At 43.2% G+C, this 24710-nt stretch overlaps 1 long non-coding RNA gene across 5 annotated transcripts in view; it reads right to left on the minus strand.

Moving 5' to 3' along the window:
- Positions 1 to 137: 137 nt before the first annotated feature.
- Positions 138 to 24710, minus strand: part of LOC121074309 — a 43275-nt gene continuing 18702 nt past the window's right edge. For 3 of the 5 annotated variants that reach the window (XR_005822270.1, XR_005822266.1, XR_005822269.1), the window contains exons 4-6: positions 8985 to 9202; positions 3115 to 3230; positions 138 to 2536 (exon numbers count right to left, since the gene is read on the minus strand). This is a non-coding gene — a long non-coding RNA (uncharacterized LOC121074309). Of the gene's footprint in view, positions 2537 to 3114; positions 3231 to 8984; positions 22031 to 24710 lie in introns of all 5 variants that reach the window. The other 2 variants (XR_005822268.1, XR_005822267.1) reach the window with 1 other exon arrangement.

Consider the following 24710-nt stretch of genomic DNA (forward strand, 5'->3'; position numbering starts at 1 on the left):
CCCACAAGCTCAGGGTTGAAATCTTTTCTTCTGTGTAGTGTATTCCAAAAGAATTTTATTTTGACTTTCTATATAAAGCAAGTGGAAAGTCATCTTAGCAAATACAGGAAATTAAGAGTTTGACAGAGCACAATGTAGATCAAAATGTTTTTAATCATTAACCCCTGTTTTAACTACTACTTGACACATTATCATTATTGTCCTTCTACAAGTCTGTCTTTTGAATGAAATATTAAAAGCAAGTCACAGCTGAATATATATGCAGTCTAGAACGAAAATGGCTTTGAACTATTGGAAATGATTTATTGTCCACATTTCTTTATGAATATTTATTTGCCATAGTGAAAGCAATTCAATAAATTAGTGAATTTGCCATAGTGAAAGCAATTCAATAAAGAGAAAACATGAGGACCAGTTAACTGAACATTTGCATACTCTAACAGTTGAAAATTTGAAGGAAAAATAATATGGTGCAATAGAATAATGTTAATGCCAGTTTTCTCCTATTTCTTGTAGTTAATATGATTCCAAATATGCATGTGTGAGAGCAAAGAGCTAAGACGAAGGCTCTCAGGAATTTATATGCTGAAGAGGAGATACAAATAGCCTACCAATAGGTGTTCCTAACTTTTATGCATTCCAGTTCAGGAGGAAAGAGATGTGGTTTTAGCAATATTTTCAACACAAAGATGGAGTCTATCCTTTTGTTTCCGCACTGCTTCAGGTAGTAGGCTATGAAAACTTGCTTTTTGCCACAAGCATCCATAACCCAAGTCCTCATCCTGCCAGGGCCAGAGAGCCCTTGCTCCCCAACACTCCTCAGGAAGCAGTAGGTATGCATGCCCATCAAAAGGAGACATGAGCATGCTGAGTATTTTGCCACGTAAACTCTTTAGTATTTAAGCAAGTGTGCATGGACCAAATACAAGATCACCATTGCAGCAGAGATACTGATTTCCTGCATTTGTCAGTAGAGGAACAGTTTTTCATGTTATTTGCCCTCATTTCACCCATCTTAAATTAATTCCGTAGACAAAAAGTACTATGTGTTAGACTTGGAGTGAACTTTGTTCCTCAAAGCATCTTAGCGATATTCTGATACCCACTCACAGATGGGTCCTTGACAGATTTTGCTCTGATTTTCATGATTCCTTTTTTCTTTATATCGTTTAAGCAGGATTGTTGCTGCTTGAGAATTCAAATGCAAATGGAGATGTTCACAGACACTGTATCATAAGGAAGCTCAGCTGCTTGGCTTTTAGAGCTCAAAAACTGAATAATATGTCGCATAGAGTATTTGGAAAAGGATACGCTTCACATACAATAATTCTAGAGAGGGATGGTTACAGTAGTAAAACACTTTGGACAAATACATAAAATCTCTGTGCCTCAATTTTCATTTCAGAGCAAGAATGATAATATTTGTTTGTAGTAATAATTATCATTATTATCTACCTGAAAGCTAGCTGTGAGGCTAATTCATTAATATTTTCAAATTACTTCATGATCCTCAACTGGAATTTGCCCTAGAAGAATTAAGTATTATAATTTGCTCTGTATGCCGATTTCATTTTGCTCTGGAGAAAAACACAATGTGTTGCTCTCTTTACATTCATCTAAATACCACATTCAAAAATCCTAGCTGTTAAGATTTTATAGAAGTTAATAACAGGTACATTTTACATTACTGTATTTTTTACTTATTTCTCATTCTTTTCTCATAGCATTTTACCCACACCTAGATACCGTGATACCTGCCCTGGGTTTTGTTACTGTTCGCACAGATACGTCAGTCCTGTCTTGTGATTGCTACTTATTTACTTGCCTGAATTTGGAGTTGGCAACAGAGCCACGCAAGGGTTCTCTGGTGTCAGAGTTCTCTTGACATACTGTTTTAAATGTTTTGTGAGTAATCAGGGAGTGTCTTTAAGTTACACATAGTTAGAAGCTGACACATATTAAATGCCTGATCATATTCTTCCATATCTCAACAATTGTTTCCTTCTGGCAGTTTACCAGGTCCACAATTTACTGGCAAAAATGTATCTGTTATTCACAACTGGAGATCCCCAGGTCCATTTCCTCTGGTTGTTATCTGTTGGATAGCTAGATGCTAATGGCTAAAATCTGCATCTACCAACATAAAAGCCGCAGGATATGACACTGGTATCTTGTGGTTCCAATCAGCCTCCCAGTATTACAGCACGACTTTTTATTTAATTGCACTTCTACTGAGCTCAGCCTGCTCATGCCACGCTAGCAGTTTCACATTGCATTTTCGCTGCACGTTGCGATGGCTGGAAATGCCAGGCAGCCCGGCGGCGCGGTGTGTGGGGACGGGGCTGGGCCGAGCCGTGGTCCGGCAGGAGGAGGCAGGCAGGCAGCAGCGAGCAGGGCGAAGCCAGCACTGGCACCGCAGGCATCTCTGCTGGACATGGAGCTGGGTCAGGGTCCCAGGGGACGTGGGATGTCGCTCTATCTGCTGTGGCGGGACCGAAGTCAGTCAGTGCCAACCATGGGCAGGTCCAAGGCTCACCTGGAAAATCACAGGAATAGATCAAAAGCAGCTTTGCTGTCACACACTCCACTGACAGCTCCCATCCTCTGTGTGTGCCCAGTCCTTTGGGCTCATTCCTCTCCCTAGGAACACCTAAACCATCAGCAGCAGGGAATTGTTCTGGTAATTTTTTCTAGTGCTTCAGAAGTGAAGCATGTATCAATAGCTTTCACTTTCCAACACTCCCAATAAGAATTAAAACAAATTACTTAAACTAAATTACTAGAGCAGGGCACATTATTTCTTCCCATTAGCTTATGTAGAAAGAAAAAAAAAAAGCCTGCAATGTAAAAAGGAGGTGGGAAGAAATAATGAGAAAACAAGTTGTGGCACGAATAAAACTATGTCTTGCCCATCCTCTTGGCTCTGTCTATGAAGACCTCAACAACAGCCCCAGCTGAGGCCAGTAAGGCGGCGGCCTGTGTCTGGCTGCCCTCACCCACAGGAAGGTCACCGAGCAGCAGACACACGGGGCTCTGCAGTGGGACCTGGGAGCTTCTGGCGCGGGCAGCACGGCTGTGCTGCCGGAGGATCCCCAGGGTTTCACGCGGCCCTACCTTGCAGCAGTGCCCCCGAAGCTGCCGGCTTCAGAAGGTCCCTCAGAGCGCAGCTCTGCTGCTTCCACGGTGGCCACGCATGGCGAGGGCCTGTCCAGGAGACGCCAGCTGCAAGGCTGCAACATTGAGACAGGTTGAAACCTCCACCAGCTGCGACCACCCCTGCAGGGCCTGTTTTTACGAACAGGTGCCTAAATCCACCCAGGGGAGCCGCTCTGCCTGGCCCTGCCCACCCGTGGCTCTGGCCTTGGCTCTGCTGCCGCTGCCCCCCTGCTCCCAAGGCAGCACCGCAGCCCCGGCCCTGCCCACGTCCCGTCGCCCCGTGCTCCCATCAAAATGGGCATCACTTCTGGGTGCTAAAGCCTCGTCTTCACAAATACCACAGGCACTGTGCAAAACCACTATTCAAAATAGAGGCTTACTGTAATATTGCTATTGTAAAGCTGCCAGCTTTGGTATTCAATAATATGACAACAACAAACCCATGGCTACCAAATTTTACTACAAATCAGAATTCTTACCAATATGTACATGAGATCAAATCCACAATAGCATATCATTTGAAGTTTCTATTAAAAAGTTAAGTTGGGATAAGTATAAACTCTTCTGAGACTCCTTAATAAATATTAACAACAAAAACGAAAAATAAAGCTAAAATCTAATGAGATTTTGTGGAAGCATTTTAAAAGGTTGCAACAGCAGTAAAGTCAGCAGGCACCAAACAGCAAAAGGAATTATTTACTGATCAGAAGACAAATCCTTCCTCCCCTAGAGTTTAACCATTTTACATGACAAGTATTTTTAAGGGAGAGGGAAAAAGCAAGAAAAACTCTAAGTCAATGCTGTTCTCATCTATGACATCATGTATGTTCCTTATCAAAGCCTTCACATTCGTGTGCAAACTGACTTTTTTTTGCCATTGTGACCAAAACCTCCTCCCTCCCTGCCCTCCATCCGTTCAGGCTTGGATTTGAAAGTCACTACCACACAGGAAGAAAGCCTGAGCCCTCTTGCCTCGGCTGTGGTGTTGGAACCCATTAATATTCTTCTGGCAGGTACCATGACCCTGGTGCCCTTGAACATGCTTGAAAACATAGGGTATTCCTGAGTCTTTGTCCCTGGGAGGATTAACAGGGTTGCCCTGGAGCCAGCCTGAAGGTGTTTTAATAGGTAATACGGGTGGGCTGCACATCTGACTGCAAGCCTTGCCTCAGGCTGCCCCTGCTCAGCAGCACAGATGCAGCTGTTGAAATTAGGGGATAGAACGTGGCTGGGTGTACGAGTTAGAGCCTGAATCCTCAGAATTTGGCAGAGTATTTCCGTCCCCCTGTCAGACAGGTGTCCCAGTCAAAGGGATCTGGGCTGGGGACTTGCTCTGCTTCTGCCACTGCCGCCTCCTCCAGCCCTGAGCCAGTTACTTACTTACTCCTCTCGCCATTCTTCTGGCTCTTCAGCTTATAAACTGTATAAAGGAGAGACCATAGCTCCATGTGTTTTTCCTGTGCTTGGCATAAGTAGGTCCCAGTCTCATCTGGGTCCTCCAAGTATACCATTGTAAAAGCAAATAGACAGATAAGAGCAGTAACAATGGCTATTTTTTTGTATGAACAATAGGATGCTAATGGAGGAGAAGCCTCTCCTCTGAGGTGTTTTTTTTTATCTGCAAGTGAAGGTCTGTCTTTCCTTGCTCAGCTGGAGAAGATACTGCCTTTGTAAATCAGACAGAACTTATCATATAAAGTGGAACACATCTTTGATTATACTGAATACTATCTTGTCTATAATTTACCCTTGCTGCTGTAAAGGACGCAACATGATTAAACTAAGAAATGATAGACTGAACGTTGTGAGTCAGGATGGAAAAAGGTATTTCCTACCTAAATAGGAAACAATCATCAACAAAACAGTGAAAAAATACAAGAAAATGTTTCTATATACAATAAACAAGCCACCCTGCTGTTGCCTTATATTATATTGTTGCTCTTCTTGCTCAGATTGCTGCAGCAACTTCCCCTGTGGCCTACAACATTCTTTATTTAAAAAAAACAAAACAAAACAAAACAAAAAACACCTACAAACTGTCATGATTTTTAATGAGGTGAATATCTCTCCTCTCCTCCATAACTGCATATGTTCTGTCGCACGCTTGCGCTGCCAACTCTTTCGTGTTTCACTGGGTGACTCCAGATTCTCCAGTGACATTTCTCAAATTGTAGATCTCTGCAGTGTATTTTCCTGGAGCTGTTAAAAATATTGCTACTTCACTTAATAACAATGTTTAGTGGTACAGAATATCACTTGTCACTGGGTATACACCAGGTGCTCCGCACAGAGGGAGAGGGGTCATTTTCCCCATTTTACAGACAAGGAAACCAAGGCATTGAATTTGGCAGCGATTCCGCCAAAGCATGCTGCAGAACACGTGACCAGGAGAAGGACCAACATCTCTTCAGCTCACATTTTGTTCTTCAGCATTTGTTGCTGCTCTTTTTCCTTTGATATTACCACCTGCAACACTTTGTCCCCCCAGCAGCACTGCCCAGAATGGTCACAGCAGAGCCAGCACTTTTGTGATAACAAATTCAGATACTGCACCAAACAATGAAAATAATTTTCCCAATTTTGGAATGAGACTTTGCCACGTATGATGTTTAGTAACTTCTGTCTCGTCTCTGATGATTTCTGGGTCTGATGCCAAAAACATGATATGTTGCTATCCAAATTAGCATATGATGCAATTTTGTGCTAACATTCAGATTATAAAGTCTGTTTGCTGTTTCCATATAGATGTATCTTGACAAGAACAGCAATTCTATAATAAGCCCAGGATGAAAAGCCCATCAATTGAATTGGTACCACATTACCATGGCAACAATATAATGCTAATGAAATTGTGACTGTTGAACCTTGTTTATGGAACTCTACAAAATGGGCTTCATAAAAGGCGGAATCTTGTTGATTACTAAATGTTTCAAAGCATGATAAAAACCTTATAACCACATGTGCTGCGACTTATTAACCATGTTATCATCCTCATTTGAGATAACACATTGCTGTTTGTAAGAGCAATTGCACTCTCAAAGAAATAAAATTATATTGGAAAATCTGTGCTTCTCCAGCTTTCATGGTGCACCAAGTAAAGACTTGCTCACCTCCATGCCCTAGCTCACAGTCAATCGGCATAGGTGTGTATCCAGTCATGCAGTCATTACCGCCTGTTTAATCTCTCAAAATCTATAAGCTATATCGCAACTGTAGATATAGCAAACACCTTTTCTGTAAGAAAAACGTGGCTTAGTTTACATCAAAGCATTCCGCAGGAATCTGTCCCTCTAGATGACTCCCTGAGCAGCAGAGGCATGGTAGCAGGCACGGTCTCTGGGCTTCCCCTGCCCTTTCTCTTTCCCATTGGAGGTTTACTGCCGCCAGTCTGATGATGCAGAGGCAGGCAGTCACCATCCCAAAGGGACACCGCTCACCTCACAGCACAGCAGTCCTTGCTGATGGCACCCTGATATCATCTCCTGCTCTTAAGTACAGAAGTACCGATCATTCAGATTCCCTGGCCAGCCACGTCTCTGAGCTGCTTCACCTCCCAGTGTCTGGGGCTCCAACATCCAGTTCTGTACAGCAGAATTGGATTTTTAGCTAATAGATAATCTTTCCCATTGCTTTCACGTGGGAATAAAAAGTATAGTTCACCTCCTGAAGTCCACTTCAGAATTTGCCAGGTAAATGGGAAAAAGGGGAAGAGCTGGGGAACTGGCAAGCAATGAGGTTGGTGAGGAAGGGAGCTGGAAGCATGTGACAAAAAGATTTTTCTTTATCAGGCTAAGAATACTGTGAAATATCTGCCACAACAGTACTATGCAGATATTTAGCACAGACGGTAGAAGAGCACACTACTTGCTTTAGTGAAGTCCTGGCCCACACGGCACTGCAGTCAGCATGAATCCTCACCGCATTGCATCTAATGGGCCTTAAATCAGGGCTTTAAAGGGATGCATTTGAAAGCTTCACGTTTCAAACTACTTGGAAAAGGAAGCATTGTCTAACATTTTGTTATGCAAGTGGTTTGTGGGAAAGCAAGGCACTGAATTTCTGAGTTGATCGAAATATAATGTAATGTAATTTAACGTAATATATATTTTGCACTAGCTGACAGTTTTATTAAGCAGAACCAATAATCATCATTATTCAGTGTAATAACCACCTCATTAGAAACGGTCTAATTTTCCCTAATTTTAATTTACCTCTCGGACTAAGCTGTTCTAAAATTACTGAAGTGGTTGCAGTTAAGTTTTGTAAGAATTAAAAGGAAACATAAGTCTTCAGAAAGCTGCTGCTGTCAAAATAGTAATATGTCAGAACTTCATGAGAGAATAAGTACAGAAAATCCAGTTTAGGAAATTATGATACCACCTTTACTTTCTTACTGTCTTGAAGTAACACTGCTGCACCCTTTTTGCACAAACAACGATCAATTGTTCGATTGCTTGCAAGCTTTGCATGTACTCCACTTTAATAAAGGACCTTGCTAAGGTTCATGCCAAAGAGTGCTGGTAAGGAGGAGCTGACAAGCAGAAATATTTCTTAGAGAGCCAGAGGAGATGAAGACACCGATCAAGTTTCATTATTCTCCAATGAAAATAGGATGTAAACTGTGACATCCAGGCAGATTACATATGTCAAGCAAGCAGATGTGAGCAGAAACATGTAGATGCTAAATCTCACCTAATAGGCTTACTCTGAGGATTATTCTCAGTGACCAAGTCTATGTTAACTGTAGTTAACATACAGTATATAAGAAATATGTATTTATAAGTGAATCTGGGGACATTCCCAGCTGTGCTGAAGTTAATGCTCTTTGGTATACCTTGGAGCGTCCTAAAAGCACTTTGGGTGTCATACGCTTCTAAAGAGATCATAAACAGCACTACAGAATATATCTGTAGCCCAAAATTTCAAAGGGAACTGTTTTCTCAAATAATGTGCTTGAAAAAATTTATATTCAAACCACTTCTGCGTGCAAACTGCTATAGTTGTTTAGCTACTTGATTTGTTTGTGCCAGTTCTGAAAACACATTTGATCAAAAGAATATTGTTGCAGAGAGAAGTAACTTCACATGAGCAAGGAAGCACTTCGCAGGTTATGTTACAAAGTAGACAAACTGTCTAAAGGTTTTGTTTATCATAGGGTGTTACTCTGTGCAGTTCCGAGTCACAAAAATAACCATATTTGTTTTTAACATAACCCAAAAATAACACACAAAAAATAGTCACTCTTTTGGAAGCACTCTGCTTATACAACCTCCCCGCTTTGAAATTCTGGTCCTCTTCCAGCTGTAGTATTATTTGCTTGGCTATCAGAACACACAGTACAGCAGTGAAAAGCATTACACTATTATCCCAAGATAATTTGATAGTCTGTAAATGTATTTTCCTGCCTGTGGTTCCAGGCATTATGCACACACTTGAAGTAACGCTTTGCAGTATCTTAGACAGTTCATGTTTGCCCATATTGGTTTCACTTTGAACATTTGCCTGCACGGTACAAACACGGTTTATCTGTAGATTGTACAAGCTAGACTAGATCAGGGATGTTTACAGGCCAGAGCAGCAGAGCCACAGGATGCCTACCGCAGGCACCCAGGTCTGGAGGAAGCCGGGTGGTGACTCACTGGTGGCTGTCTCCTGCCTGCGTCAATGTTATCGCACCCGTGCATCAGCATGAGTCTGCCGGAAATGCTGAATTTTAAGTCCGACATAAAACCACAGCTTTGGTCTGATGTGCTCAGTAAATACAGCACAGCACTTTCCAGAAGTACTCACCTTGCTGTTCCCCTTGGACACAAGAAGTGGTAACTCACCTTCAATTTCTCTTTCATTTCTGGAGTTCGTGATACCGCTCCCCCAGGTGCCAGAAACCAAGCTGTGCGGTGCTAGCTGGGCTGCTGCTTCTCCTCCGATGTGTCCATGCTCCAGCAGGATGTAATTCCCTTGTAGAACTGGTAAAGTTAGCGAGCGTGGACATGAGGCTTTGGTTTTGGAGGGGCTCAGAGGTCACCCCTCACCCTCTCTTGGGAGCCTGTGGTGGGAACAGATTTATGTGAGGTGGCAACGATCTACTCCTGGCCCTTAACTGGTCAGCAGTGGATGCAGCCCCCCGGGCAGTGGTGCTGCTGAGAAGAAAGCCTCCTCAGACGCACTGTGCTGTCGCAGCCCCTGGTGAGGAGGGCTGGGGTAATTCCAGGAGCTATGTGCTGCTGACAGCCACTGGGCTGCCTCCTCTCGAGGGCATTGCTCAGATCCCTGTGGACATCTGAAAGGCCCCAGGAAGGTCCCCAGGTAAATTCTCCAGCAAAAGCACTCCCCTGCATACCAGGGCTCCTCTGCTGCACCCACCCCCAAAAGGGAAGGTGGTTGCTGCTGCTGCACTGCATGTGCTGCTCCAGCTAAACATCCATCTCCCTTAGGGTCTAGAAATCATTGGAGATCCTGGAGGATCTAAGGATCCTAAGTAAACACAACAAATGAGGATCTGGACTGATCAACAGTCACAGTGCAGATTTTTTGGTGAACAGCAGTGAGAATTTAGGAGCTGTAAGACAGCAGCTGGCTCTAGAGAGCAGGGCCCATAATGTCACTGTCATCAGGACAGCTTTTGAAAGTGTGATAAATCTTGCCTGCTTTATAGATGCCCTATAAAGTAAGGGGCTAAGGTTCAAATAAACTAATGGTGGACAGCATCCAAACAGCCTGGAATTATCGCATTGCTGGTTTCTCCTCCCTCATCCGTGCATGGTGTCTTGGATTCTGCTGACACACTTCAGCCAGTTACTTTAAAAAGTAAAAAAAAAAAAAAAAAAAAAAAAAATACAACAGCTTTTCTAACCTCCATGTAAATGTTACTTACGTTATGTTGAAAATCTTTAAGGTCCTTTATTCTGAGAGGAAAAATTAAACTTGTCTTACAAGGACAGAGTGAAGTTTAAGAACAGCAGTGCTTTAAAACAACAACAAAAAGTGCAAGAATACCAGTTTATCATCCTGCTATCAATTTATGATAACATTTATAACATTAATATAATGGATTATGACCTTTCTTGGCTTGTCTGACTGAGAGTTGTTCATGTATTACATGCTTTTTATCACCTTGATCCTTCCATAATAAAAATCACTTTAATCTTCTGAGCTGTGTCATCAAAACACGCACTCATAAGTGCTGATCTCATCCCTTAGGGAGTAGTACCAGGAATGCCTTTGGAGTTTTGTGTCACCTAAAATCTAGTGTGAAATTAAAGCCCAATTTCAGAAAACTACCCTGTGTCTAACTTTATCCCACATGCTGCATAATGGCCACCCTTATGATTTTAAATATTTTACTGAGGCCCGTCAAAATGATGCGCCTTCCTGTGTGGAAGTTGTTGAAGTTCAGAAATATCATTATTCTCTACAAACCAGAGAGATCTTGAAGAAATGAACAATGGCTGGTGTGTTATAATTACTTACCTTGACTTTTTTTTTCTCTTTAATCCCGACGTAGACAGAATAAAATATATTTTCTTCAGTACTTAAGGTGAAACCTTGCTGTGCAATTTGTGCCTGCTTTCACTGTGCCCATTTCCACTAAACATGGTGTTGAGATACTCTTTTCAGATCATCAGTTCCACATGTATCATATATAAAGGATGACAGAGGAAGGTGAGAATTTTCAGTGTTCCCAAAAATTGACCATTTAACAAACACTAGCAGTGTTTGGGTGGATGAAGCGATGCTCAGAAGACCTGGGGTGTACACTGATGTCTGGCAAATCCTGCTCCACAGTCCTGTCACTTCCCAGTTTGCATGGGGCCTCCCGGTCCGCTCCGTGTGAGGCTCCCTGACGACCCTGAGAATCCGGGTCTGAACTGCTGTGGTAATACAGTCCATGTGCCTCTAGAGATCAAACCTGAGAGCCACGCCAGGACAGGATATCCACATTCAAGACATGGACATGCTCCCATAAGGACACCTCTCTCTGCAGCCCTTACCGTTCCCCTGCAGCTACATGTGTCCTTCTGGTACGAACACCCCATTTACAGCAATTTCAAGTTCAAGCAAGAACAAGCAAGGCAGTGCTGGCACATACTGTTGACTTGATTGATATGGAGACCTCTGTCTTCTTTCCAATATTTTGTCGAGAATATGACATGTTAACTCTTACTTTTTATTGTTATTTTAAATGAACTGGCAAGGTTGCAGAGTAGCTACACGCACAGTATTGGGTACTGTTGTCCTAGCACAAAAGCAGAGAGGTGCTCGATTATCACCTTCTGAAGCTGCCTTTAACACGGTAAATCAAAATGGTTCTTCAGTGACAGATCCTGGTTTGGCTTTTCAGTCCGGTTGCTGATGAACGGCCATTTCTGTCTCTGGGCCTGGTGATTAGCTTTATTCAGCTGAGAGACGTGTAGTTGGACATTGCTCACTCTTTCTACAAAAAATACAGGCACATTTTCTTGGGCTATAAAGCGGGACATATGGGAGCTGGATTCCATCTTTCATTAGATCTTGGAAATTGTGTCCTCGTGAGGCAATTAATTAGCATGATGTTCTTGGCTGCTAATGTTTGCTTTCAGATTTCAGTGGCAACAGACTTGGCAACATAAATTTTGCAAGGATTGGCTAATGGTTTAGGGTGTTAGCCCCAGCCTCACACAGCTTTCTTCAAATCCTTTTCTTTTAAAGAATTCCCTTATGTGTATGGACAGGTTGCTTAATTTCTGTCCATGTCACAGCTCTCCCTTTGAAAAATGAATGTTAACAGTGCTTTCCTGTACCACAGGAGAGGTGCATTACAGATGGCCAGCCCCTGCTACTGCAAGAGAGGCCAGACAGTACCACTGCAGTCCTCTGCCTCCTCCCTGAGATGGAGGATCTATTCTGCAAAGCATTTCTTTGATCCTTCCACATTTTAAGGCAAAATCGTTTACAATAGAAATTTCTCAGTTGAACACATTTCTATTTGTTTACTTTCAGTTTGCCCAGTGTAGATACCTGCAGGCTGTACACATCCTTATCTGTAGAAAGGACAGCAATGGAAAAAGGCATATTTCTCTATTTACGTAAGCCATTTGATCTAGGCTTGCATGAGGTATGATGTTTGTGATCATTTCCAAACTATATCCTTCCTAAGCAGGTGTGATGAACAGCAACACTTTTAACCCCTAAATTCAATCCAGAGATATGATCTAGAGAGTTATCTCAATTATATTTATAGTGCTATATAATTATAACAATTCCTGGCTGAAAAATAATATTAATTACAACTACAAAACATTTCATGCCTCTTTCTAAGGAAGATGAATACAAAATATAAAAGATATACCCAAACAGTCCTACAGCAAATAACACATCTGCCGTGGGGAGGAACACAAACTCATCTTTGGTATCCATTAAACAGTGACATAGGCTGAATTTTCAAGGGGAGAGGAAAGGAGGAACCTATTTCAATGCACCAAAATGTTAGTGCTGTTTTATAGCTGCACTGGTTAAAACTATTGCAAATAAGTAGTTGTGCATGTAGCGGCTCCCTTAAGCGGTTATTACTATATGTGATTTGAACTCACAAAAGGCATATTACAAAGCTGTTTGAAACAGATGTGCTCCTCCCTCCATTTAAAACAAAATTAGTCTGTGGTGTTAATTTAGGTAACCTTTGCAGTCACTAATGTACAAACACACACTTTTTAAATATGTCTGAAAGAAATTAGGCAGGACAAGAAAATGAAAATACCACTAAACAGTAGTTGCAATGTTTGATGTTCCTTCCAGATAGCTTGTTCTAATTTAAATAAGAATGGGATGAGAAAGTGCAAAACATTATCATAGGACTGTCTCTTCACTTGATGTACCTAGAATTCCTAACATAAACACTCTGGGACTGAACCTTTTTCTCACACCTGCCAGACAAATACTTTCCAAATCTCCATTAATTAAAAACAGTAATAATATAAGAAGAGCTGAATGATGGTGAACTAATCCTACATAACCAGCATATTCACGCAACACTTCTTCATACATTGTACTACTACCTGAACAGCCCATGGTAAGGAGAGCGGTAGCACTGCCTTAATGCAGCACTTCCTCAGATGCTCCGAGTCCTCCCATCAGATCAAGCACAGCAACCCACTCCCGAGCTGGCCACATACCCCACATTCAGTCTCCAGCTCTGTGACTTTCAGAACTGCCTTTTACAGACCACCAGGAAGGAATTTGCTGAACACTAGCTGAAAGACACTTATTGTACTACTAATAAGGAAGGTTTAAATACCATTAAAATTCTGACTTGTACTTTAAAATGCCATGAAATCCCAAGTTAAGGCTTTGCCTTGTTTCCCTCTAAGTACTGCCAAAGGTGCAGTAAGATCACAGGCTGCTGCAGTAACTGAAATGTGCTGGCACTTTGGACGACTCCAGCTTTTTGCTCAAGATACTGTTGCCTTTTTCAGTAGCCTGGTCGCTACGATGGCTGTAGAGGAAGGTGCTGAGGAGAGGTTTAAGATCTGAGTGGTAATGCCTAATATTTCAGACTTCTTTTCAATCATCGACAGAAAACAACCTGGTGAGTAGATACATTTATGTAATGCAATTAAGGATTTTCAGTTGCTGGGTGGCTTGCAAGCTTGAATTTTTAAGACCTACTATACGAATGGGAGTTTATATTTGAAAATAAATACCCAAAGGAGCTGCATAAGAAAAGTCCTTATGATTAAAAATTGTGGAGCATTGGTCTACATTATTGACTAGCAAATGTAGACCCTTCACTTTACAGGAGATCTGCCTCCTATTTTGTACACAAAAATCTTCAAAACCATTTGGTTCTTCTCTTTGAATTTTTTTAAAATTGTCCTTAACCAGATATGGGAGAAATATTGCTTAGATGTTGACTCTGGAACTAGAATATGCAATGCCAGCATGAGAAAAAAGGCCTAAATATGACAGTGGAATTGCTCGGAAAGCCAGCCGCCAGCCAAGAAGGAGCTGCTTCCACGATGGATGTCCGTGCATAATGTAAACCTCTTTTTTGGTGGTGGTGGCTTAGTAACTTCCATCACAGGTGGGTATTACAGTCTTAATTGATTCCTAGCAGCACAATCTGTATCCTTCACCAAGGCATGTCCATTTCACAAGGTTATTGGCTTTCAACGTATCTCGTTAGATGTTATAACGAGACAGATTTTTTCCACAGATTGATGTCTATTGATATTGCATTAGTTCATCAGGGTTACAAATCATATTGCATTGCAGTACATTTCACATTTGCTGTATCATGACAAGAGGTTTATAATATTCACTCTGGGGCACATAAATTGCCTGCTACCCATCTTTTGGATAAATAATTTAAGAAATTGTTGGGAAATCATACCTAATTAGTAGGATCTGCACTGAACAAGTGCCCTTTGATTTAAATTGTATTTGTATTTTCATAGGTATTGATTTTATAAGTAGGAGAGATGAATAATATATTTTGCATTTCTCCGCTGTTAGCAGCAATACTCTGACAGAAATAATGGAGGAACACTCCTGTGATAGAAGCTGTCTCTTTGGGAACTGGAATACCTTCCCCTAGGAAGCCCCTGGGGCAGTTAAAGGCACCCCTAAATTGCATGGAGTGGCCTGATCCTTTTTTTTTTTTTTTTCCTCCCATTGATTTGCTGCATCATCCCAGACAAATCACACAGTCTCTCGAAGTCCCTCCTTTTCCATCTGCAAAATGGAGACAGAATGGTTTCTCATCAGCTTGCAAATAGCTGTGAGACACAGGAAGAAAAGGAATAGCTACATTCAAGTGGATATTGCTCAAATTCTGCCTGGCATCACCACAAGGACATGCAGCATGGGCTCAGCAGAGGGGTGGGGAACGGGGCCAGCAAGCATCTTTCTGTGGGTACCTGAGGGTCAGACCACACACACCAGCACCCAGGGTGAACCCGTACACCTCTCGCAGCAGCAAGGCAGAGGCAGGCATCACGCCACACACCTGAACCCAGATAAGCTGCTTCTGTCTCTGCCGCCAGCACCAAGGCTCTGCTTATTTTGGCTACTCCCTTCCCTGAGTGAATTCCTGAAACAAGGTTCATTCGTTTTCTTTCATTGGATGCTAATCCCTTTAAGCAGGAACAGTGAACAAAGTAGAGGCTGTAGCATGCACGTATTCCTGCTATCTTCACTCCACAAACAGGTTTGCAAGCCTGCTCATGTGCATGGTCAGGGTGAGGAACAGAAGCAGGCAAAACAACACTGGGATTAGAAACAAACCAGAACATACATAGGTATTTACAAACTTTGGTTTCCAGCACCCTATCAGCTATAACAAACGCAGACTTTATGAGATAACCATAATTAAATAAAAGCTTTATTTTTTACCCAGTATGTCAGCTCTGATGAGAAAGGAAAACCCTAGGCTCAACTGTGCTACACAATAAACCATGGCATCAGAGCAAGCATCAAAGTGGCCCCTCAGCTGCTGGCAAACAGTACAGTCATAAGAAAAGAGACAATGAAAATACAATCAGCAGAAATAGCATTTTCCCCCATAATATAAACACCACAGACATTCTTTTAATACAAAGAGAAGCAGGATCAACAGTGACAGCTTTAAATTTGCCAAGTATCATGGGAGGACTGCAAAACACATCCTCCTCGAACCAAGCCGAAGGAGCAGAATGAGCCAACTTGCTCTGCTCAGAACAAAGACATCCCTTTCATATGTCTCAGAGAGTCAGCGGGCTTAATTTTTATTTTTTATTTAACATCTGCTTCAGCAAGATGTGCTGAAATATCTATTAGTGCCTATTTGTATAGATACAGTCCACTGCACTTAAATCACTTTGCGGTCTTCAAAACGTAGAAATTATATAAGATGTTTAATTATTGTTTGAATCTGCACTTTAAAAAATACATATTGCAGAGTAGACAACTGGGAGCCGGGACCCCCAGCCCTCCAGCGGAGGGATCGTTGTCACTTGGAAGAGCAGACGATGCGGATGCGTTTCAGCCCTCAGCTTGAGAGAAGATTTAAATAATGCATGGTGGGTTCCTTTGTGATGCCTTTCTTGCCTTTTTTTTGTTGTTGTTGTTAATATTTTAAATTCTTTTAGAAGTATTACCTGTATGTTAAGGCCCATATTCATATAATCATGAGTGACAAGCAACTTCTCTGTTTTGCCTTTCTACTTCCAGGCAGATTTAGCAAAATTGAGGCCTGGCAACACACGGCTAGAGTGCATAAGAGCACACAGCTGAAAGCACTAGAAAGGGTCTGCTTGAACATTTTTTTCCCCTTTTCTCATTAAAGTTTCATGTGAAGAATTTTTGTGGGAGCCTTAGCAGGTAAAATAGCACTCATCACGTCTATGTTCCCAAGCAGCAGTGGCACAGAGGAGACCCAGTATCAGATGGATGCAGTCTTTATTCTGATGCCTACCGTAGCCTCCCAGATGCAATAATTCACCCTCTTTAGTATCTTTTCACAGGAGTCAAGCAATATTAATTATTCTGAAGTATTTTCAGGAGGATGAATACTGGAGAAGTTCTCACTTATTTCACAAGATATTTCACTTTCCAAGTAAAATACGAAGTGGTTGTAATGAGCTTCACACAGGGAATGAGAGATATCTCCTGGGTAACCCAGCCAGCACAGTCCAATCCCCAGTAAAGCCAACATGAGAACCATATATGCTTTTATGAATGCCAAAGTGGTCCATGAATTTCAAATACTATTGCACCCTGTTTTACAAGTCTTTTATGTGTTTTTTCTTCAATAAATACATGTATTTTGCTTTACGAATCTCTGAATCTCGGGACCCCTTCTGAGCTGCACATCTCTTAGAATCTTAATAGAAAAGCAGCGACGTTAAACTGAAAATAAATGCTTTTACCAAATAGGGAAAGTCTATATTTCACCAAGGAAAGTGTGGTTTAAAGTAAAACACAGGCTCCTGCGATATCTAAATCCTGCATATTTTCTGCAGAGCATGCCACAGCTATTGACATACTGTTGGTTTTATATGTCCCAGGATGCATGAATTATTACTGCCATTCGACATTTTATATTCCTAGTTCCATAGCCTATAGCAACACTTACCGCTGGCTGCTGTAGACTACACCAGACCTCTGGCAATGCCTCTTATTGATCAAGCGCTGCTCAATGTTTGCCTGCTCAGTAATGCAAAGACATCCTAATTCTCTAAGACAGAAAACCCACAAGTTACTGTGCTTATGTTTCCTAGTCCTTTTCAGAGACGCGAGACATGAAACACAATACAAACGCCTTCTCCCCCATCAGGAGGCAAACTGATAGTTGTCTTATGAGCTTCAGGTACCATGAAAAAAAAAGCATTGCACAATAATGCTAAAGAACAAAGCTGGCCGGATGCTTCTAACGAATGGTGCCAGCATGCAGGCTGGTTATGAAAGGAACCTCAGAAGTGAAAGAAGCATCCTGCTGAGATTTGATGGACTTGTCGTGACAGGTTTATTAGCTTCTTTAAAAAGGACATTGCCAAAGTGAATAATAGAGACCACAGTAGCAGAAAAACTACATCCAAGGTGTTTGTGTTTATGGATTCACAGGGAGATGAAGTAGCTCAGCGCTTACTTGGGTGAAATTCCCCAAGGACAGCAAGAACATGAGTTTGTGTAAATAATAAAATAGGTATTGCAAGTCACAGGGCAGCAGGGAACACCGTGACTACCCATGAGAAGATGCAGCACCACAGCGATGTGTCCCAGGCTCAGCACACACACACGCTCCAACACACACTCAAGCCAAACGACTGGGGACCTACCCTTGGTGTGGGGTGAGCCCTGCCTGGTACCACAGCAGCACACCAGCACAGCCCTTGCTGTCCCTCTTCCACTGAGCTCACCCTCCTCGTGGGGGCATCCCAGGCCCCAGCAAGCGCCCACACAGCCACAGCTTTGTGTGGGGACAGGGGAAAACCAGCATCAGGTGGGGACTGAGCAAGGGTGTGGCTTTAGCACAGACAGGTTCAGAGAAAAGCTGCTTTATTTCACTTTTTTTTTTTTTAATCTCCAAGTGCTATTTGCAAATAACGTCACCACCAATGAGGCCTGTTAGCAACATTTTTGTCTTCATTTGTTACATCTTTATCTTACAGTTGTTTTCTGAAACTATTTGCTCCTTTGCACCAGCACAGCTGGGCTGGATTTGTCTGATGCAAACACAATGGGGCCAAACACCCAGCTGGAGCAAAAGCACCAACAAATGAGCCCTGAAGGGGGGAGCACAGGGATGGTACTGGGGTGACATGCTGTGGCCCACGCTGCATAGGGTTTGCTTTCATCCACACACTGGCATGGCCACGTCTGCCCGTGTGACAGCTGTGGGATGGGTGCAGAGATTGGGACAGCCCAGGGGCCACTCTGTCTCTGGTCCACCACCACCAGGTGTTTCCTCCACAGCTGTGACATCAGCTGAAGACAGGGACACACCTGAGGATTTACCCAAGGCCAGGCCAGCTTCTCCCCTCAGCCTCGTGGTGTCCTTCCTCAGGGTACAGCCCCCGGGGAGCACCCTGGCTGCCTGCCCTGGACCCGCAGCCAGGCGGTGCTTCACACCAGTGCTCCCCTATTCTCAGCATGGGTTGCACATGGACTAAAATACTCTGGCAGCACCCCATCAATGCATGCTTTCCCAGGGATCGCCTTCAATAAGCTTGTGCAGCGAGCATCCCACCCAGCACCCAGAGCACTGCGTCCAGCCACACAGCCTGAAGCAAAAAGGGCTTCTCGGCTTGGACTGTGCCTTCCTGCTCGCTCCTCCCATTGTCCTCTCCTGCTGCTTCCCTCGCCCTCCCCTCGGCGCTGCTCCCACCCCAGGAGCCCCCAGCGCCTCTTTGTTTCCTGGCTGCATCCCTTGGGAAGCATCATCGGGTCATGAACCATTTCCTCCGAGCACTGACTGCATCTGCTGCCTTCGCACAATGATAGACTGGCTTAGGTACCCCCAACGTGCTGCAGCAGAAAGCCACGCTCCCTCAATTTATCCGAGGAGTTTTTATTATCGCTTGAAATACGGTGCCATGGCTCTGCACCCGCAACTGCCCTCAGAGTCCCTCGGCGGCACAGCCACAGGGACAACTCCAGTCGAGCTTGGCTGAACACAGAAGGTGACTTCTGCCGCAGGAGCACTTTGTCATCGGGGCAAGGCAGGCAGCGCGGCACTAGCACAGCCTCTTTCTTTGACATCCTAAGGGGGAAACACGGCTGCACACAAATTAAACCTTTGCAGCAAACAAAAATATTTTGGTTCGTCAGAACATCATAATGGTGGTATTTCTGCTGCCTTTTGAAAGGATGGGATTTACCCTGGTGAACTATTCAGCTCCTGAGCCAGCTTAAGGAGAGCAGGTTAATGGCAAAGGCATCTGGCATTCCTGCAGCCCCACCGGCCTCCTGGAGCACATCGTGTCTCTTTGGTCATCTTCCCCAAGGGAGGAACCAGTTTCCTGCTCAGCCCCAGCACTGACAGAGAGTGCAGACCCCGTGCTGAAGGCCTCTCTTCTACCTGATTCACAAGGCTCGGCCTGCCAGCCTCACGTCCCCATCCGCACACCTGGTACAGCCGCTACTCCAGAGCGTGTAAGCAGCCCCCATATTCAGGCACCTGGTCACAAGAAATAAAGGGAGGGAGCCTCTGCTGCAGCTCCTCATGCCCAGGGCCTGGCAGAGCCTCGTGCCGAGCAGACCCTCAGGGAGGCTGGGACGGGCACTGCTCCGCATGCACCAAAAAGGCACCTGCTGCATGGCCTAACGCAGCCTTTGGATTTTCAAAGCACGATACAGTGTGTATGTATATACATACTATATACATGTGTATACACATTGTTGTGTAAATATATGTACATTTACATACATGATCAGACATTCTATATATAGCATACATGACAGTAGTCATAAATTTTCAGTAGAAAACTAGAACGTATTGTGTGTGTGTGCAAACAGATCGCAACTCCTGCAGATAGTTTATCCACTGCAATTGGAATGCTACAGCTCCCCAAACCCCTGCTTTTGAATCTTTCAGTGTTTTATGCAATTCGGAAAGAATCTAATCTTGTCTTATTAACATCAGTGCAGTTACTGAGTGACAAGGGCTAAGTCCCACCATGTTTTTCTGTGAGACCTCACATAAAGAAACACAATGTATTTCCTTTCTGTAAATGCTAGATGAAGTGTTTTTAATAAAATGCCCTTAACTAAAATACTTTATATCACTTAATAATTTGTAATTCTGCCTCTGAAGATTAAAAACATCTAGTGTCTTCCTATGATCAATAATCAATTTTTAAGCAGCTGTAATTTTCACCATAAATATATAAAAGCAATCCAAGCTACTAAAATCATATACATAGACACATCATAAAAGCCAAACTACTTCACATTCAGCAATCAAAAAAAAAAGACAAAGACATGCACAGGTCTAAGATGTTGCAGTCCTAAGTATTTTGGACAGACCAGAAATCTCTGAAAGCTGGAAGCCATATGCAAGCCTTTCACCAGAGCACACAGTAAGGCAGAACCTGCGTAATGACCCTGGGTGCCCATTTGCCCAGGGCCATGCAGCCAGTCTGCCTGGGGCTGAGAGCGCGGCACTACGAACAAGTCACGAAGTCAAGGAGAACAGTTTCCTAGATGCATCATGAACATCCACATCTGTTTGCAGATGTGGTGCTTCAACCAACAGATGAAAAGAGAAGATTCACTCCTCCTTCGTCTGCAGCTGGTTGGGCTTTGCTCCTCTTCATTCCCACCTCTTTCTGCCCAACACCATCTCTCATCCAGGCTCTCTAAGCTTCCTATTATTCCAGGCTTTAAATCAATTTCTGTTAAACTATTACGATTGTAGATGCTCTCTTTGTCTTCCTGCTGCTCAGTAGGAAGCAGACAGAGCGGTGCCACCCTAACTAATGAAGCTTTATTTAGGAACAGCTCAAACCCATTCAAAACGCAGCGGCTTGATCCTGCAGCCCTGCATTCGAGTCGGCAGCCCCCGGCCCAGACAGATCACTGTGGTATCAACAGCACTGCTGGCAGACCTGCCTTCCCCTCTCAGACATCTTTACGTACATCAGCTGCATTATGTTATGAATGCTGCACAAAGCTGTCCCCTGGCCTCGTTACACGTTAAAATGGCAGGAGCTGCTCAGGACTCAGCACGGCACTCCTGACATCTGCGGATGTCTCCTGCACTCCAGCTCACACAGCAGCTCACAAGCATAGCTGTATTTTTAACATCCCAGAAAACATCTTTGCGTCATCTCCCTTTATGGCTTTCCTGGAATATTCTTTATATTCTGTGGTTTGTACCAAACGCTGCACCTGGAACGTTAATTCTCCCTTAGCAGACTCGGCGTGTTATTCCTGCCCAGAGAGAAATGCATGGCCTCCCTGTTAAATGTAACATATTGATTTTAAAATTGCTTTGATGAGTTGGAAAGTGATGCATAAATAGGATCAGTGCATTTATCACCAGTCAGCTCTTCTCTGTTAGGGCAGCTGATGTTTCAGATGACCCAAGGACAGCATATCGGCCTCTCCAAAATACAAGCCAAAGGTACATGGAAGATGTGCTCTTAACTCTTGTCCAGCCCAATTCCAAAATTCATTCTCAGCAGGCTGGGAAAGCCGAGTCAAACACCTTCACATCTCATCTTAAACCTCTCTTTACAGAGGCTTACTCTCATCAGCTGAGGTCTGCTTTCATTTTCAGTAGTAGGGCAAAACTCTTCAGGTTGTTCTTTCACAATGATGCTATTAGTTTACTCCATATTGAAGTTGATTTATGCTTTGGCTTTTTATAAGGCAGCAGCAAGTAATTGCATGGGAACACGTGTTTTCATCATTCCATCTGTAATTGTAAGAGGGCACAATAAGAGAAGAGATATTCTACAAACACCTTAAAAGAAAAACTTCAGGCTTTGATAAAAGGGCACACATTTGAGTAACCTGATTGTCACCAAATCTTTGTTTGAAAGCACTGAATGCATATTTTATTTTAAACCCTTAGCTTCTCTAAATCACAATAACTGTTTTTTGACATTAACAAAACACATCAGATAGCTCTCCTTTTACAAAAGAGAAAAAAAAAAAAAAAGGAGGACCTAGAGCCCAGTATGTGTCCAGACAGGACATTACTTCATCTTTTGTGATGGTTTTGTAAGCGATAAACCTGCTGAGATTTAACCAGGACCCGGTGCTCGCTGCTGTTCCTTGCAGATCTTGGGCAGCTGGAGGTGGGCAAGCACCAGACGGAGCCAGCGGCTCACAGGGCTGCCCTGGGCACGGCCAACCTGCATGAGCCCCTCCTCTGGCCAAGCTAAAACGGAGAACAGCTACTGAAGGCAGCACTGGGGGGCTCCAAACCACACTGTGCTCCCACCTGAGGAGCAGGCTGAAAGATCATGATTGAGAATTATTAAGATCAGTCTTCTTTATCCACTCCTTCCTTCCATTTTCATTTTTCTTCTCTCCCCTCCTCTCATTTTCATTCCCTTATCTCTATTTGATTCTCTCTTTTCTGCTTTTTCCTCTCTCTTCCCTTCCTCTGCTATTTCCCGTCACTTCCTCCTGTGATTTCCTCCTCCTAACGCTGCTTCCCGCTGCTCACGTGCCCTACCCCTCTCTGCTCCCTCCATGAGGGGCGACGTGGGAAATGCTGACTTAGCACTGATTCCTTGCCTAGCCTGGGATAGGCCACAACAACAAAAAGAATATAGCAAGTGTTCTGTTTGAAAAATGTCATGGGTCCTTCAAGACCCTGATTCAAAATCTTTCAAAAAAAAAAAAAAAAAGCAAATTTCAATTTACTTCAGATCAAAACTCAAAGGTCCCACTATTTCTGCACAGTTGAGCCAGTTTGAGAAGCCTGGGAGACATGAGAAACATTTTGCCAGTAATTCTTGGGCAATTCTGCAAAAAGTAGTCATAAAAATCTCTATCGCTGATCTCTGTCACATGGACTTTACTCAGTCTCCTTCTCTTCACATACCTATTCAAAGACTGAAAATGGAGACATTATTTACTAAAACGCATCTTTCTGAACATTTTTAATGCTGCAAACTCAATTTTATGTCTTAAGTCACGTGAAGGACAAGGCAATAAGAGCTAACAGGAACGCTCACAGAAACATTAGATGCACTTTAGCCACCTGCACTACTATCGTGTCTTTAATACCGGGCAGTATTTTACATCTCAGAGTTAATACAAGCAGACTAGTCACAAGTACAATGGCGTCTGGATAACAACATTTAGAAGCATGAAATTACAAGTGTGCTGGCAGGTTTTTATGTGCTTCCTTCAAGCACAAGAGCTGCTGCTCTTTGTCCCTCACATCCTTTGTGTCAGAAGCAGCACGACACTAATAAATCTAAAACATATTTTGAGATTCATAGCTAGGGCTGCAGCATCCGGGTGGAATTTCTAAACGTGTGGTAATTGTTCCTGCACAAGGAAGCACGGGGAAGGGTCTCTTTTCCTTCTTAGTGGGCGCCAGAGCTGGAAGCAGCTTTGTTTCTCTGCCAGGGATGTACCTGAGAGCCACAGCTCTGGCTGTGCTCAGAGGGCACAGGGACCTGGCTCTTGCCAGCGAAACCAGAAGAAGCAGCAGCGCTCCGGGCAGCACCACCAGCCCGTCACAGCACTTCCTACCAACCCTCCTGGAGAGCTAAAGAGCTCTTTAGGACATGGTTACTGTGAGTATGTATGAGTATTTATGTAAGGTACCAGCATAGTTTTAAAATCTGGCACTGCCTAGGCTTCACAGCGCTCAGCTACACAATTAGGATTTGGGGTTAGATTTCTTTTTAGGGATTTACATAACCTCAGATAGTGCTTTGCACAGCACTGTCAGTCATACAGTTTCCAGAATCATTACTAAAACATTAGGAAGTTTCACACCCAATGTACAGCAATCTGTTTTGATCTGAAAACTAGACCATACTGTAGTAAACAGGTTTTTCCCTGATCTTATGCCATGTTATTCAGCAGGAATACTCAGGTGTTGGAGGCTTGCATCCTGCCTGCAGGCACAGGGTGTGCTTGGGTTACACTGGGGGATCAGGACAGAGAGAAAACACAAATTTCTTGGCTCACCAGAACAATTCCCTTCACCTACTTGCCAATCTCGCATCTCCAACTTCTTGTTAAGGGAGTGAGTTAACCAAGAGTAGGGACTGAACTGCAGGGATTTATTTTGTGTGACAAACAGCTTTTGTTTTGTGAATATCAGGCTTACATCGTTGTATGGATCTATCCTCTGGAAATAATAATCAGATTTCTAGAGCTTTGGAGTAGCTCTTTCAGTACTATCTGGGAATCCATCAACAGAAATGTTGACAGGTCTGTGAGATGGGTGCTCAACCTGCAAATTCTTTAAGCAAGAGCCTTCTCTTTTATGTTTCCCAGTGACTTCACGCTCTCAGATTTTAAAGTTGATACTAAATTTCTGGAAAAAAAAAACTGGGTTTAAATTATGAATATAAACATTTACCACTTAAAACTATTCACTGGCTTCCTCAGCATCCTTCCAT

This window comes from Cygnus olor, chromosome 8 (assembly GCF_009769625.2).
Source record: "Cygnus olor isolate bCygOlo1 chromosome 8, bCygOlo1.pri.v2, whole genome shotgun sequence".
In the NCBI taxonomy this organism is placed as follows: Eukaryota; Metazoa; Chordata; class Aves; order Anseriformes; family Anatidae; genus Cygnus; species Cygnus olor.